Genomic DNA, 6,194 nt, shown 5'->3' on the forward strand with positions numbered 1-6,194 from the left:
TGACCACGGCCGAGGATTGGGTGGTCAGGACAACACTTTCCCACTGCGCTGGCCATGAGAGATGTCCATCACAAGATGTGTAACAGAAGAAATGTATACCTATCTCTATGTTTACAGTTACTGTCCTGGGAAAGTCTTAGAAAACTATGTCAGCAAGCTCAGAAGCTGAGTTTTTAGGGTGACAAGAGACCATACAGATAATTGCAGCAATATGCAAGGATAGCAGGAACTAAAATCACTATAATTCATTTAAAAGTGCCTAATCTTCTACCTAGGGAAATAAATGTCATGTAAAAAAATTATCTGAGATAGGATACTGCTGGGAGAGTTCAGATTTTTTTATCTGCTGTTCTGTTCCAGAAAGGTTTTTTTTTCCTTTCTCTCAACTCATACAGTGCAATCATGCTGAGGAGTTCTTGAACATTTTGTGATTTTAAAATTTGCCCCTTACTTTGTTTTTCAGATGCAATTACTTTATAGGGTCCCTAGCCTTCCCCAGGGGTTTGGACAAACCCCACAGCCCTGCAGAGACTGTGAGATTCATCCTTGCAGCCTTACTGGTTTGGGCTAGCACCCTGCCAAATGACCCAGAGGGAAGCAGTCACCTCCTGCTTCCATACACCAGCATCTACATTCATTTCCAACGTGACAGCTCGCAGCACTCAAAACAACATTCTTCAAAGCTATCTCTCTCTTGCTTCTCCTGCAAAGCATTGTCTATGGGAAAGGAACAGACAGATGTTAAGGTCAGCCTGTGGTTGACAGTCAATAGCTTTTACTTCTCATTCCTTGTACTCTTACTGACAGTTCAGCCTTTCCACAGCCATTAGTTTTCTTGACTGCTACCACAGCCAAGTATTTCCATTGTGAAAATTTGAAAGCAGGCCTGTCTTGTTGGTTATTTGCAGATCTTCAATGCACACAGACACTGCAACAGGATGGATACAGGTCAGCAGCCAAGTTAGTGATGTGGGATTTTTGGAAAAGGAGCTCACATGAATATGTGAAAAATTCAAGTCCTTTCAGAGATTTCTGCAACAATTAATAAATTTTATTCCACCAAAGCCACCTTCTGCTTGTGAGTATTTCAATGGCATGAAAGTCTCAGAGAGGATTTTGGGTTTTCTTTTATCTTTTGATATTTGTCACACCAATCTGATATAAAGTCATTTCTACAAACTTGGTGACACAGGCAGGAAGAAAGCAAAACCATCTAAACTATTTGTGAGATCTGCCTGGGAGATTAGATGAAGAAAAATCAAGAGCTAAACCTAGCTATGGAAAAGGGAACAGACTATAACTGTTCCAGCAGAGCCTCTTGGGAGTTGCAAGGATTTGGTCTTTCCAAAAGGAGGTATGCAAGCAATTAGAACAATAGCCATAAAATTATTTATTTTCAGGCAAATGGATGAAACTTCAATTTCACAGGTTGCAGAGACCTGAGGAGAAGACATCTGTATGTTTTCATAGCTTGTATTTGGGTAGTTATTCATCAGAAAAAGTTAGAGTTTTAACACTATGAGTACACCATAAAAACTCATTTTCCTCTTGCATCCCTTATAAATAAGTATCTTCTACTTTCCTCTTTCATTCTCAGGGCTGCAAATAAGGATGATAACTGTGATGTGCCTCAGGGAGGCAAAGATTTTGTTTCAGATAAGCATTGTAAAAGTGGAGGCGTGGCTGTAAAGCCCAGCTAGTATGAATTCTGAACTTTTGCTTTGGAGGCAGGACCCTGTGAGCCCTGGATGAGTTGCTCTACCCCAGACCCCTTGAGGGGGGCGGCCCAGGAGTTCTGGGGTTGGGTTTGAGCCCCTGGGGTTTCTCCCTTGCTGTGTTCCTAGTGGTCCCTGACCCTGAACTCCACCCTGGTTCTGTCCCTCAAAACCCCTCACCCTGCCTTTGTTCAGCACTGTCTCTGGATCTGAGTTTATTCCCATGCTGAATAAATGATTTCATGAACAGAAGCCCATCTCGTTCCTGTCCCATGCTGGTTCCTGGTAACTGTAGCTTCTCCGGACATGATCCTGGCTGCGGAATGCAACAATAACTATTCAGGAAGAGCATGAAAATGGTTGTCAAGTTTATGTAGCAGCAGCTGAAAATTCTCTGGTTGTTCAGAAGAACTCAAATCTACTTAGAAGGCTCTCAGATGTTGGAAAGGAAAACAGGAGGTGTCAGTGAGCAAGAGAGGAGCCTGGTGCCCTCAGAGATGGGCCATCCCAAAAGCTCCCTGACAAAGCTCTTCTTTATTTACCAGGCCTGTGAAGAAAACACTTTTTTTTAAAAAACTTGTCCTGATAGCATCTTCATGCTAAATAATCCAAAAGCCTGTAGAGCTGCCCTTCATGCTCTGCCCTAGAAAAATCTCATTATTCAATCTATACAATGTATATTGGTGGTATAGAGAGATGAGGAGATGGGGGAAAAAAAACGAAAATAAAAAAAAAACCAAAAACAAATAAACAAACAAACAATCAAAAAATAAAACAGAAAAAAAAAATTGAGAAGAATATTTATGCCAGCTGGATCTGTTATTCCCTAGGATTAAGGAAGCCACAGCACTGCAGGAACAGCATTGACAAAAAGTCCCCAAAGCCTTGTCTTATGCTGTGCACTTCAAAAAGCTGTCATTGACTTTAACAAAAAAAGTTCCAAAATGTTTAAATAAAATCGTCCTTAAAACTATTCACCCACTTTTCTATGACAGCAAAATATCTATGTGCTATATCTATGTGTAGTGGTTTAGATTTGTCAATTCCATTTCCCAGCCAACGCACCAAATAAATGTCATGGTTTTAAAGCAGTAACGAAAAAAATTACTAGAAAACTTACTTATTTCTTCCTGTGAGATATGGATTAGAACAAGAGCAAAACAGGCTTATAGCTTAAAAGGAATAAAGAAAGTTTATTAACAAAACTACAAGAATAAGAATACCAGAATAAACTTGCAGAAAACTCCTTTATCCTGCACTACCCAACCATTTCCTTGTTCACATGACAATATAGAGACAAAAAACTTTGGAACTTTGGCATTTAAACAGTCCCAATTCTTGCTATAGGCTTTTCATCAGTCTTTGTAGAGAAACAGAAGTCTTCTTCTGCTAATCTATGGAGTTTCTCACAAGAAAATTATTTCTGTTATAGCTTTCTATTTTTCTGATGCCAGCTGCCCGGAAATCTGTCATCAGAGTTCACTCCTCCCATTTCACATCACTCTGAGGTGTGTTATGGGTCAATGAGTCTAGGGATGTCATTTTTAAGGATGAGTTATTCAAAGGCAAAAGTTCTCTTTATCTGTCTCTGTGAGCTTCCCTGGAAAACAGAAGTTTTCTCTTTGCCTCCACAACAGCCCCAAATCTTCAACTATTACTTCTTCCTCCTCTGTTCCAGCACCTCACTGTATCACAATTATTCCACCTTTTGCTCAAAATCCACACTTTGAACACTCCATTCCTCCCCATATACTCTGTCATGAATTAAAGGAGTTTGTTCAGAACACTTTTGTCCATTGCCATAGTTTTACAGAAAAATATTTCATCATATTAAAGCATCTCCTTATTCTCTACCTCTTCTGAAGCTTAATTCTTTTCTTTACTGTCTCTGATAGTTTATAAAGTCTCTTTACATGTTGATTACTCTCTTTTTTTTCTCTCTGGAAAAAAGGATTAATCTGAAAGTCTCATCTGGGTAATGAAAGGGTTAAAATCTTGCCCAGGCTTTGTAGATGGTTCTGTGATCTCTGCCGGAGCAGCAGCTGGAGCTGTCTGCGATGGAAGATTCTTCATGGCTGCTCTGGAGAGTGTGGTCACTGTCTCAGCCCGCCGCAGGTCAAGAGCTTTTTTTTCTTTCTTTACTCGGCAGTCTCTGGTGAATTCAGTCACAGCAAAAACTGCAGCCGAGCCAGGGACCGGCCTGGCCCAGCCAGAGCCCGGGGCAAGCCCCGCAGGCCCCATCTCCTGGCCGGGAGCCACGGCAGGCCCAGCCCAGCCCCTGCCTGGGCCACATGGCCCGGGCAGGGGACGGGAAGCCAGCTAAAGCTCAGTTACCTTTCACAGCCAGGAAACAAAGAGACAAAGAAATTCCCAGGCTTAGGTCTTAAGGCGGTGTTCACAGGTTGATCTCACTTTTCAATGGTTAAAACTGCTGTCAATTCTTAGAAATGTCCAGCTGTTGGCTAGGAGACAAAATCCCATCAGCCTCCAGCGGTTTTAACTTCCTCAGGTGTTTCTCTTTGTTTTCTTAAATGCCAATCTATCACACTATGCTAGTTAGTTCTTTTTGCACCAGGATCTCCCTGGGAGACAGGCAAATTTGATTTGCACCTGTTTCATGGATGCATGAAACCACTAGGATGCTTCCCTGTGACCCTGCTAAAAGAGATTTTACTTTGCTCCTTGGAGGGGAAGTAATAGGAAAGCCTTGGTACAGCACAGGACTTTCTGTTAATGAAGGGTCGTGTCCATGAAACTCAGACAGATGTATGGTGATCATGCTGATACTACAGCTAAGACTCATCATTCTTCACTTTCTTCTCTAATTTGAAATAATTCACTGCAATTTATACATCCTAGACAGTTTCCACTGTGCTTATAATTTTAAAACATTTCAAGTATCTAAATAACTTAGAGCCATACAAAGGGCAGAATTCTACAGTGAAAGAAATGCTCATGCTTTTCAAACAGGCAAGGACCATTCTCAACATTAGCAATGAATGTTGAGTGACACAAATTTGATGCTTCATCTGCTAAAAACATAGATTTAAAGCAAGTTTGGGAAGAGTGCTTGGAGCTCAACATGTGGTTCAGCACAAGGTTCAAACACAATTCTAGTGTCCTTTTCGGTTTTAAAACTCACTCATAACAGGGCAAGACAGAAGGAAATCTGCAGCTTCTTTCAGATGATGGAGGACCAGCCATCCTGGAATTATGCTGGAAAGAGACTACTGCATTCAGAGCCAAGGCAGGCTTTAATTGTACTAGCTAGTCCAAAAAAGAAAATATAGAAGATATAAATCGAAGATCAGTGACAGCTTTGGAAATCAGCTAGTACATTTATCCTGCCAGCCCAAAAACCTGCACCTCTTCAAACTCAGAGGAACTGTCAAAGTCATTACTTTGAGGGGAACAAAATATTGACTTGAAGTCCTTTATGCTCATAAATCACGGGTTTCATTTTTCAAGCTGCAAGTTTCCTCACCTATGCAAATGCAATATCTCAGGAAATCTTTCCCCACAGTTTGTTCCTACCCATGTCAAAACAAGTCATCCCTGTTATATAAGCTTTATTTGGCAAAGCCCAATTATTTTTCTTTACTATTGTATCCACTCTCCAAAAAATAATCAACCAAAACAATTATCTTCCCATTAATTTTGATTCATTCTGGTCTTCATATTCATTTCTGGCACAAATACTCACAATGAACAGATGTTAGCAAAGTACTTAAAATCCAGGGTCACATAAACACTGGTGCAAATCTTGGGCCCAAAAGCTAAAGTATTGCTTCAATAAAAACCTCCTGGGATTTTATTGCTGGTTTGAAGCACAGTCTGCAGCATGAAGGTGACAACATTGGTAGTGGAGACTTGGACAGAATTTATCTCTGAGGAACCACAGATGTAATCTTAGCAATGCAAACAGGTCTTCTTGTACTTATGATAAATTTAATCTGTGATACTGAATTTGTTTCCCTTGCAGGTCCAGATAACCATCTGGTATAAATCAGACTGATTCCTTTGACTTCACCAGGATTATAATGCTCCAAGCCAGTTACAGATCTCACCCAGTGGCTAAGGAATATTTGCTCATTTTCACTTCAAGTTGGCAAATACTGATAGCTTTAAGTTTTCAACCAAACACAAAGGTGAGCTAAACAGAAAATAATTTTTTCTAAACAATGCAAGACAATCTAGACATTATTTCAGGTCAGTCTGAAACATTTAATTGAAATTAAATTAATAGGCTTAGACTTACAAATGAAAAAAAAAAGTTAAAAACTTCTTTTTTTTCAGAAAACACCCCAGCAAATGGATGCAGGGCAGGGGGCACAAATCTATGCTTGCCAGTATAGGGTCAAAACAGAAAGGCAGTTTTCTGTCAAAAACACTAGAATTATTTATTTTAGGGAACAACAAAGAAAACTATTTTTAAAAGAACACCAGGGCAAATTCTACTCTATATGATGCATAATTCTT

Source organism: Poecile atricapillus, chromosome 3 (assembly GCF_030490865.1).
Source record: "Poecile atricapillus isolate bPoeAtr1 chromosome 3, bPoeAtr1.hap1, whole genome shotgun sequence".
Classification (NCBI taxonomy): domain Eukaryota; kingdom Metazoa; phylum Chordata; class Aves; order Passeriformes; family Paridae; genus Poecile; species Poecile atricapillus.